The following is a 12,248-nucleotide window of genomic DNA, read 5'->3' on the forward strand; positions in this document are numbered from 1 at the left end:
AATAAAAGCTTGAGAAAATTAAGAGGAATGGAAGAGTGGGAAAACAGAGAGTAATCAGCTCTGGAGCTGGCATATGGCTGGGGATACCTAAAATTCTCCAGTAATTTAAAACTTGGATTCAATGTAGCTTGGACACTGGAGATAGAGGCCCTGTGACTAGGACAAGCAGGAATTCGGGTTGGAGACTTACTTAAAGCTAGGATTCTACAAAAGACAATATTCCCAGTGGGGAGAGAGAGAGAGAGAGAGAGAGAGAAGGAGGGAAAGAAAGAGAAAGAAAAGAAAGAAAAAGAGGGGGCCTGGCGCCGTGGTTCACTTGGCTAATCCTCTGCCTGTGGCGCTGGCACCCCATATGGGCACCAGGTTCTAGTCCCGGTTGCTCCTCTTCCAGTCCAGCTCTCTGCTGTGGCCCAGGAAGGCAGTGAGGATGGCCCAAGTGCTTGGGCCCTGCATTCACATGGGAGACCAGGAGAAGCACCTGGCTCCTGGCTTCGAAAGAAAATCTTGTCTGGGCCAATGCTGTAGCATAACAACTTGAGCAGCTGCTTGTGATGCCAGAATCCCCTATCAAGGGCCAGTTCAAGTCCCAGTGACTCCCCTTCTGATCCAGCTTCTTGTAAATACTTCTGGGAACACAGCAGGAAATGACCCATGTATCTGGGCTCCTGTCACCATATGGGAGACCCACGTGGAGTTCCAGGCTCCTGGTTTCAGCCTGGACAGAGATGGCTGCAGAATTTTTGGAAACTGAACCAGCAGATAAATGACTCTTTCTGTCTCTTCCACTCACCCAGTCACTCTACTTTTCAAATAAATAAAATAAATCTTTAATAAATCTTTGCCAGATAGAGGAAGACAGTAAGAAGAACTTCCTGCGTCATTTTTGTTCCTTAGCGGAGTGGGGAAAAAATAACAAAAATCACCATAAGATAATTCCCAAGTACATGTCCACCTCCAAGCATCGTTGTGCTTGTTTGATTTTAGAGATTTTACCACTATATTTTACAGTGAATAGGAACACAAACAAGAGGACGTTGAAGTGGCTCAAGTATCTCACTATGTTTGATATCACTCCCCTACTGCTGCTAAGTCCCTTCTTCCCAGGCTTATTGAGAGGATTAAGTAAATGACAGAAGAAAAATCTCTGCTTAGTGCCTGGCACAGGGGAGACATGAAATCCAAGGTCCTTCTTCCTTTACTACCTGCCTTTAGAAGACCTGTAGCCCCTGCTGCTAGTTCAGCCCTTTTTCATCTTTCAGCCCTGCCTCCCTACTCCTTGGACTACAGCCTTTCCCTAACTGGTCTCTAAGAGATCCTCCAAATAATTCATTAAGGTATTCTCCATCTAATACAAGGAATCAGGGAGCACGGAGATGCAACATTGAACTCAGATTGGGTAGTTTGAGGTTCTATACCATGAAGACTCAGTGTTGAAAGCATCCACTCCGTTATTCTGGTTTCCTCCCCTATTATTTCTTCCCATTTCTTAAGGAATGATCATTATTGACACACTGTCTGAGGATGGAGTTTGAGATAGGAAATGAGTTTTTAAAAATTGATTAAATTTTTAAATTGATTAAAATCATTCATTTCCTATCTCAAACTCCATCCTCAGACAGTGTGTCAATAATGATCATTCCTTAAGAAATGGGAAGAAATAATAGGGAAGGAAACCAGAATAACAGAGTGGATGCTTTCAATACTTTGTCTTCATGGTATAGAACCTAATTGATTAAAATATTGACAGTAAAAATTACACAGCAAAGTCAAACTGCCCTATCTTCCAAACCTGAAAAGACATTTAACAGTTAATTTTAAATATAGATTGTGATTTTTATCCAATACAGACATCTAGATGGCAATCATTAGCAGATGTCAAAAAATTAACATAAATTCAAATGAATGAAAATAGGTAAAAGGGATAGTCAGTCCTGTTACTTTCCTACTTGGGGACTAATGTATGAACAAGGCACAGGTAACACCAATGCCTTTAAAACAGACTCAATATGACAAATATTGAAGTACACTAACGGTTGTACTTGGGAAAAATAATAGAACATTACTACAAATAGAATCAGATCATTTTCTCACTGGGAGTGTAAAATGTGTTGATCATGATAAGTTTCTAAAATCAGATAACAACTATCGACTTAAAGTTTGGTCTCATTTTTCTTTGAGAGGATCAAATTATAACTTCAATAACTATTTCATGAAATAATAAGCATGGATGCATCTACTCTCCAGCTGCTTCCATAATTAGCCATAATAAAGCGAAACACTTTAAATTACCAAACATAAAATAGATGTGATTTGTCACCATGATTTTTGTCTAAAGTCTGCTACTGGAAGATATTAAGACAATAATTAAAAATTACCTCAAAATCAGATGCCAAATAAATCAGCAGAGAACTGCATTCAGTTGCATGTAACTGAAAATTTAAATAATAATAGATTCAACAAAGAAATTTATTTTTGTGTCATGTCACAAGAAATCCAGGACAGGTATGGTGGCTCAAAACCAGTACTGCTGAAGTCTTTGGGGATTCGTTTGGCCATGCTCTCAAGGATAATCATCCTCAAGCAAATTTTTAAGCAGAAAAATTGAGGAAGGAGAAAAGAGCAAAAGAATGTCTAATGATTATGTCAACTTTTGCATATAGGCTTTCCTGAAAGCCCAACCAAAGAGTGCTAGCTTCATGTTATTGGCCAATATCAAATCATATGCACATGCCCAATGTGAGAAACACTGGCATATGAAGCTTTGTAGCTGGGCACATTGCACCCCTGAATGAAATTAGAGTTCTGTCGTTAAAAGAGAAATGGATAATTGGGTATTAAGTGGGACACTAGCAATCTTGGTGACATAATAGTTTTTGATATTCTGCAAGACAAAAAATTTGAAATTATAAATACAATTTAATAATAAACATAGGTCCAGGGGCCAGTGTTGTGGCATAGCATGCTAAATTGCCACTTGCAAAGCCAGCATCCTGTATGAGAGCACTGGTTCTAGTCCTGCCTGCTCCATTTCTGATCCAGTTCCCTGACATTCCCCTAAGAAAGCAGTGGAAGATGGCCCAAGTACTTATATCCTTGCCACCACGTGTGAGACCCTGGCTCCTGGCCTTGATTTGGTCTAGCCCTGGCCATTGCATCCATTTGGGGAGTGAACCAGGGGTTGGAAGACCTCTCTCTCTGTGTCTGCTTCTCTCTCCTGGGCATGTGCACTTTCTATTTCGCTCTCTCTCTTCATGTGTCTTTCGAGTAAATAAAACAAATGTTGCAAAAATATATGCATTCAAATGGAATACAGTGGTTCTTAAAAATCCCTTTCAGTGTAAAACAATTCAGTCCTACATGAAGCAGATTTTCAATGTGTTGTTGAGATCATAAGAACTAAAATATTATTTAGCAACATTACCTTCTCCCCAAGAAAAATGCTGGAACTGTGGCCAAGATGTTAAAGGTAAAATAAGACGTAAAAATTATGTATCTGAGGGCAAAAATCAACATCAGCACAGCAATCTGAAGACTAAAGTTCTGCAAGCAACCACTTCAACCAGCTCAGAGGTTCGGGTTTCAACCTTGGACCTTGAAGGCAGCTGGTCCAGGGTCAGTGGTACTCACTGACTCTATTGAGCAGCAAACATAACACTCACTGAAAGAATGGAATGTCAACATAGGCTTCCAGATTGTCCACACTGAAGTTCAGCCAAGCATGAGATCACAGTACCAGATCATCAGATACACACAGAAGTGACTTAATACTATGACAAAATAAAAATATGAAAAAGGTGAATCATCACAATAACAGCTTAAAGATAAAAAATGTATATTTTCATCTCAATAGTTGAAAAATATTTACTCATTTCTTATTTTAAATATACCCATATAACCTAAAATTTCTCTTACTATTTCTACTGTTTTTTTTTCCTGTAAGTGATTTTGGCATTTTTAAGTAGACAGCCATATGATCTGTGACTAATTACTATTTTCTGTCTCCAGTTCCAGCTCCTTCCAACATAATGTCCTTGCCTTATCTTACTTGACCTGAGGGGACTTCCTATACAATGTCTAAAAGAGGCACTCAGCTCCACTCATCTGGGGCTCACTGATTGCCTGGGGAGGGTCACTGCTGTGGGATCTGCACTCACACTGAGGACTGTATGAATCCTTTGTGTGGTTCTGGACATTCTGTGGAAGACAGAATGGAGATACTTCAGAAATCTGAATACAGATCTATCACATGATCCAGGCATCCCACTCCTGGGAATTTACCCAAAGGAAATGAAATAAGCATATGAAAGAGTTATCTGTACTCCCATGTCTGTTGCAGCTCAGTTCACAATAGCTAAGATATGTAATCAACCCAGATGCCTGTCAACTGAAGACTCAATAAAGAAATTATGGGGAATGTACACTATTGAATACTATACAGCAGTAAATAAAATTAAATTCTGTCGTTAGAAAATGGATGCAACATTATACTTAGTGAAATATGGGAGTCTCCAAACAACAAATACCGTATATTCTCCCTTATCTGTGGTAAGCAACAGATTACCTAAAAGGTAATCTATAGAAGCGAAATTGCCACTTTGAGATGTGATCATTTTGAGTAGCCCTTTTCTCAACTGTTAAGGAACAGGTTTTGTTTTTTTTTTTTTTTTCATACTATTTGTTGAACTCTGTACTTAGTGTATGGTTAATCTTATTTGTACAAAGTTAATTGAAAATAGATCCTAGTAAAAAATACAAATAAGAGTAAGAGAGAGAGGAGGAAGAAGGGTGAGAGTGCAGGTGGGAGGGAGGGTAGGATGGGAAGACTCTTTATTGTCCTAAATCGTATTTATGAAATGCATGTAGTTTGTACACCTTAAATGAAAGTTTTCTGGGGGAAAAATAATAAAAGCGCCACTATGGAGGGCATCCTTGTCTGCTCTCATTAAAGAGACTGGCTTTATCATATTGCCATTAAAATGATGTTGGAAATTGAAGGTTTTTTCAGATACTTCGTATTTTGGGCAGGCAGGGAGCTAAGAATGTTACTTTATATTGCTTAGAGATTTGGTTTTAAATGCATCATGATGCAATCATGAACTTCTAATTTTAAAAAGACGAGTAACTCAATTGAAAAATAGGGAAATAATATGAACAGGCAATTCAGACAAGAAGATACAAATTGTGAATATGTATGAGAAGTTATTTTTAGCTTCATTAATAATCAAGTTATTTCACAGCTAGTCAAATACTCTAAAGAAAGTCTTTAGCTGTACAGCAGAAAATATATGCAAGATTATTCATAGTAGAACAATAGAAACACAATGCAACTGGGGGCCCGCACTGTGTCCTAGCAGGCTAAGCCTTTGCCTGCAGTGCCAGCATCCCAAATGAGTGCTAATTCTTGTCCAGGCTGTTCCTCTTCTGATCCAGCACTCTGCTAAAGGCCTAGGAAAGCAGTGAAAGATGGCACAAGTGCTTGGGCCCCTGCACAGGCACGGGAGACCCAGAAGAAGCTTCTGGTTCCTAGCTTCTGATCAGCTGAGCTCTGGCCATTGCAGCCAACTGGGGAGTGAACCAGTGGATGGGAGACCTTTTTCTCTATCTCTCTTTCTCTCTGTCTGTAATTCTACTTCTCAAATAAATAAATAAAATATTAACAAAAGAAAGAAGAAACACACTGCAAACAAACTTAACTAACAGAAATGGTTAAATATACCCCTATAACTTAAAGCTTCTTTAATAATTTTTCTGTAAGTAATTTTGGCTTTTTTCTGTAGATAATTATATCATCTGGAAAGTAGAACATAGGCAGAAGCTTTACCAAAAATTTGAAATTCATGTACAGTTGTTCATAATACACATTTTCCATGAACTTTCCAAAGTAATCTTGTACTGTTTTACATATAGCAATTATTAAATTTCTTACTGTAAATATGAATAATTATTTGTATATCCTTTCAATATTCCTGCCTTAATGGGATAGAAGATTTTTCATGGATCGTCAGTTTTATGTGTTTGCTGTTGCTAAAAATAGAAGATATTTTAGCTGGGCCATTTCCTAGGATTGTGTTTGAAATGAGCAACAGACAAAAACCAAGCTGGCATCCTCTTGCTAAAAATAAGCAGTAAATTCCTCAAGCTCAGTGTTTCTCAGCTGTGATGCAAACCTCCTATATGCAAGTATCCACCTGGTCCCTCTTCATCACTTCTCTGAGATTGGAGAACCAAGGGGAGCCAACGTGATCATGCTGATGCTGTGTTGTGCCATGAGTGCTAAATTCCTTTGGCCCTGACTAAAGAGGCCTGTGTCTTCTGCCAAGATCCATAACACAGTTGTAGGCTAACATTGAGCCTGCAAGATAGGATCAAATTGCAGACTCTTCATAGACCTTGACAGTAAGTTGGGAAGCTTGACAGTCTTCAATAGACCTTGAATCTGTTTGTACTAAATAGCTATCTGGACTAGGAGAATCCAGTAACTTGCCTAGACATCTATTGCTTTTATGTAAAAGGAGAGAATTGATGTATGTAGTCTCTAACATTCAAGGGTTCTGTATTGTGTGAGCACAGCAAACATATTCTGAGACCTAGGGCAATGACACTCATCCACATGAAATAGAGCTTGTGAGGCAGGATGGAAACCCTTGCATTTCCAATTCCACACTGTGAATATCTGAATCTTAAATCATAGGGTCCTTTAGGGATGGTGTTGCCTTCCTCTCCCTCCCTTCTTTTTATCTGTACTTAATGTTTGGGGAGTGGATGTGGACGCAGCGGACATGTACCAGCCACTCAGGGCCCTTTCCTCCTAGACTGCTCACTGCATTGCAGAGGCTAGAAATCTGGGTTCTGAGTTAGCCTCCACCAGTGAGAGGCAGCTGCATGAGATCTGGAAAGGAAAATAGAGGCAGAAGCCATTTTCACTCCTACAGTAGAACAAGGCAGCAAGCAGCTGCAGCAGAGAGCAGAAATGAAGGTTCACCAAAGGCTTCCATTCTTCCGAGAACCACTCGCTGTGGCACCGCAGACCGCCGAGCCAATCAGAAGTGCTCTCCTCTGATTCCTCTCTTTTGTTCACTCAAACTCGCGTTTATTTTTGTTTTCAAAGAACCTAACATCTTGTGTTGAATCCTTCCTGCTTGAAATACCCAATCTCCTGTTTCAACTGAAGCCTTCTGATTAAAAAATCAATAAATAAAAGTTGAGAAAAGATACCCTAAATAGACCTTATTTTTTTTTTCATTTTGATTGTCAAAACTTTCTTGGTAAAAATAGAACTGCAGATTGTGGCTGTTGCAATCTATATCCATATGTGTTGTTTTCTATTGCTGCCATAACATATTGCCACAAATTTAGTGGTATAAAATAACACCAGGAGATTTTTGTTGTTTTCTTTTAAATCTTGCAGTTTCTGCAGGTTAGAAGTTCAGGTATGTTTATTCCTGTCCAAGTTTCAGAAGGCCAAAGTTAAGGTGGCAGCTGGACTGCACCCCTTGTTAGAGACCATGAGGAATCTTCTTGAGAGATCACTCAAATTAATGGTTCAGTTTGATTCCTCGTGGTTGGGGAGAGACGGAGATCTCATCTTTTAACTGTCACGCGGGGGCTGGGCTTTGTTCTCAGAGGCTGCCCACATGCCTTCTTATGGTTTCTATTTGTTCCCTCCAGAAATAGGTTTATGGAGTCTGTCCCATGTTTCTCATCTCTCTGAGAGCTTTTTCCGTGGCATCTCTCTGATTCCAGCCAGAGAAAGCTCTCTGTCTCTAAGGACTCATGCAATTAGATGGGGCCCATTCAAACAATGCAGGATGATCTTTGCATTTTAATTTATCTTTAATGACATCTGCAAAGTCTCTCGGGTCATATAATGTACTGACAGGTTCGCGGGAGTAGGGTAATCAAAGGATTAGGTGGCATTTCTGCCTACAATACCATTTCTAAAATTTTGGAACTATCAGATCCATCAGTTCTACTTTATTCATCTGATGTCCCCCTTTGAAAGCTTTTGGACGTGTTCTTGACTATTGCAATTTTTTTAACTCAATATTCTGGTTCGACGGTCCTCCTTTAAGAGGAACCATAAGGGAATATATAGAAGCAACTGCCGGAGCAAAGAGAGCAATGCCGACAGAACAGACATGAGGTGGCTTGGGAAAGCAAGTCACGCAAGTGTGATCCTGAGTGGATCTGCAAGCAGTGATGTCTTACAGAGGGATCCTTAACTGTTTCCTCTTGAAATTGAAGATGCTGCCGGCGCAGCTCAATAGGCTAATCCTCCGCCTGCGGCGCTGTCACACCGGATTCTAGTTCCAGTCAGGGGCACTGGATTCTGTCCTGGTTGCTCCTCTTCCAGTCCAGCTCTCTGCTGTGGCCCGGGAGGGCAGTGGAGGATGGCCCAAGTCCTTGGGCCCTGCACCTGCATGGGAGACCAGGAGAAATATCTGGCTCCTGGCTTTGGATCAGCACAGTGCACCAGCCACAGCTACCATTGGAGGGTGAACCAACGGTAAAGGAAGACCTTTCTTTCTGTCTCTCTATCTCACTGTCCACTCTGCCTGTCAAAAAAAAAAAAAAAAAAAAAGAAATGGAAGATGCAGGGTCTACTTCTTCCCTTACCGAGCAATTACAATAGTTTTTAATTAGGCAGCTTTCCTTCCAACACACAAAAATGCCCCAGATTGGGAAAGACAGTAATTTACCAAAACAAGTCTTATCCAAAAGCTTCCTTGAAGTAGAGATACCCTGGGATTGCTCCATGGCACCTGAAAATTAAGAGGTAACTCTGTGGTATATGACAACACTGCCAACTCTCATCGAATACACAAAAATATGGGTCTAGCTTTATAGTGGGATGAGGTTTACTCTCTGAGATTTTGCATCCAAGAAGAAATATTTCCTTTCAGAATGGATGGCCATTCACATAAAAACCCTGGAATATATTTGTGCATTGATGTGGAACAAAAATATTAATTAGAAGAATGACTGGATCTTGGGTCCCACCTCTGTAAATACATCTTTGATCTCATGATAGAAACCACTGTCCTTCTCTAATTTTACCTCCCAGACTGAATTGTAATTCTTTTTTGTTTATTTTATTATCTATAAAGCAGAGTAGGGAAACAGAAAGAATGAAATATGCAAAGATCAGTAATAGCTTGAAATAATCTGTTTTAGCAACTTGGGTCCTTAGGTTTCTCAGCAGGTTAAAAGCAGAACATGAAAATATTTTATAAGAATTGTATGTGGATAGCATATGCATCTTTTCCAGACACTCATGGTATATCAAAAATGACTTAGTATGATTTCTTAACACTTGAGATTTACATTATAAAGTAAATGCAATGAAATTTTAATTCTATTTTTTGGCAAAAACACATGCATCAAGTCTAGCCTCCTGTTAATATTCCAGTCTTGTGTCAAATGACCTTAAAAAGCATGTCAATATTTATTTGATGGAAGATCATTTTATTTTAAGACTGTTTATCCCAAATGGGTTAACTATGTTTGGAAAAACCTTAAGGCATGCATTTATAGGAATATATCAGATGACCTTGATGAAATGGTACACTCTAAAATACCCTTGAGTTTTGTTTATATGAAAAAGGTCCTTTAAAATAATAAACAGTTTTAGCTTGAGGTAATGCTAAGATTAGAACATTCATATCTCTGACCCTCGAAATGATTACTATTCTACCAAAGACTGAGGACTCAGAAAGAATGAAATGTGCAAAAGAGTATAAAATAATCCTTATATTCATGTTGGAATTTATACTTTATTGAGAATGTCACATTTGTTATTTTATTTGGACAAAATATGTGTCAAGGTTGGCACTGTGAAAGTCCCAAGAGCTGTTTCCAGCTCTGCCACTGACAATAACCTAAGTTAATCTCCTTTAAAATCTCTATCCACCCTTAGGGTGCAAAATAGGTCAATTTAAATGGCATGTACTTATAGAACACAGAGGAGAAGGGACACGGAATATTTGTATTTATTGTCTATTTTATAGTAAGTGGTAGAGATGCAAAGATAAATAAACAGGGAATTTTGTCTTGTCTGAAAACAAGCCAAGGAAGGCATTTTAAGCAAATGATACTATGCTTTTGAACGATCTTTCTGGGGACAACATGAAGAATGCTTTCCTCTCTCTCAATCTTCACACCCAATTGATTATGAGAATTTGTGCTGTCAGTGGTAACTCCCAAGCGCCTTCTCTCTTTTCCACGTTCATTGCTCCTGCAGAAGCTTCCTGCAGAAGCTATTGGTGAACAGTCGTCCCTGCTTCTAATCATGTGGCCTGCATCTGTCCTCCAGCAGCAGCCAGACAGGCTGCCTTCTCATGTTATTCTCTGTTGCATATGGACCCCATGGTTCATGGAGTAAACCCCAAATTCCTCAACAAAACAGGCTGTTTCCTGGCCTGCTGTCCCTGGTCTTTGCCCACAGTGAACTGCTTCAAGTTCCTGAATGGTTGCATCATACACAGTGTTACCTTGTCTGGATTTCTCTCCTCCCTGCTCTCATCTGCCCTAAGAATGGGCCTTACTCACTTGATACTGCCTGAGGTCTAGAGAAGATCCACAATTGGCCCCCTGAATCTGTGTCAGTAGGTTCTGAACCCTCGGATTCAATCAACCTCAGACTGAGAACACCGGGGGCGGGGTGGGGGAGGTGATGCAGCTGGATGCACGTGCATACTTCTTAATTTGTATCTCATAATAGCTTTAAATTTACAAAGGTAAAATTATGAAGTTGCACAAAGAGATCCCATATACCACTCACTCAGTTTCCCTCAGTGCGCCAGCCATAGCAGCCATTTGGGGGGTGAACCAACGGAAGGAAGACATTTCTCTCTGTCTCTCTCTCTCACTGTCTGGCTCTGCCTGTCAAAAAAAATGATAACAAAATTTTACTGCAGACAATAAAGGTAATATGTCCTAATAAAAGAATGAGAGTAATTTTCTTAGAAAACTCACAAACTGGTTTTGAAATTCCAGAAGCTTTTTAAAAATTCTCATACTATTTTATATAAAAATGTGACTTTCGTCTCACCTAAAAAGACTAATTTGGAAAATAATATTAACATAATGTGATTTTTTTAGTCTTACTTACTTTTCCTTACTTTTTTTGTTTGCTTTATTTTTTTTAACTTTTATTTAATGAATATAGATTTCCAAAGTACAGCTTATGGACTACATTGGCTTCCCTCCACCCCCTGATGTCTTCCCTCCCACCTGCAACCCTCCCCTTTCCCGCTCTCTCTCCCCTTCCATTCATATCAAGATTCATTTTCAATTCTCTATATATACAGATCAGTTTAGTATACATTAAGTAAAGATTTCAACAGTTTGCACCCACATAGAAACACAAAGTGAAAAATACTGTTTGAGTACTCGTTATAGCATTAAATCTCAATGTACAGCACATTAAGGACAGAGATCCTACATGAGGAGTAAGTGCACAGTGACTCCTGTTGTTGACTTAACAAATTGACATTCTTGTTTATGGCATCAGTAATCTCCCTATGCTCCAGTCATGAGTTTCCAAGGCTATGGAAGCCTTTTGAGTCATCCAACTCTTATCTTATTTAGACAAGGTCATGGTCAAAGTGGAAGTTCTCTCCTCCCTTCAGAGAAAGGTACCTTTTTCTTTGAAGACCTGTTCTTTCCACTGGGATCTCACTCATAGAGATCTTTCATTTAGTTGTTTTTTTTTTTTTTTTTTTTTTTTTTTTTTTTTGCCAGAGTGTCTTGGCTTTCCATGCCTGAAATACTCTCATGGGCTTTTCATCCAGATCTGAATGCCTTTAGGGCTGATTCTGAGGCCAGAGTGCTGTTTATTTCCTTACTTTTTATAGCCTTACCAAACAGGGAACATCAAGGTTGTCTCCAGGATTCTGAGAGAGAAACAAGTAATGAAAAAGTAATTCAAATTTCTGGGGTGGCTTAGTCCATTTGGACTGCTAGAAAAGTGCCTTAGATGGCATAATTTGCAATCATGACAGAATTCTGAAAGCTGAGAAGTCCAAGATCAAGGCCCAGCAGATGCAGAGTCTGACATGGGTCTGTTCCTCATCGGCAGCACCTTCCTGCTGCATTTGCACGTGGCTAGAGGGGAAAGCAAGCTCCCTTGAGCCTCGTATAAGGCCACAAATCCCACTGACAAGTGGAGCCCTCATGCCCTAGTCACTTCTTCAAGGCCTCACCTTTTAATACCATCAGAGTGAGGATTCAATTCCCAAATATGACCT

This window comes from Oryctolagus cuniculus, chromosome 8 (genome assembly GCF_964237555.1).
Source record: "Oryctolagus cuniculus chromosome 8, mOryCun1.1, whole genome shotgun sequence".
In the NCBI taxonomy this organism is placed as follows: Eukaryota; Metazoa; Chordata; class Mammalia; order Lagomorpha; family Leporidae; genus Oryctolagus; species Oryctolagus cuniculus.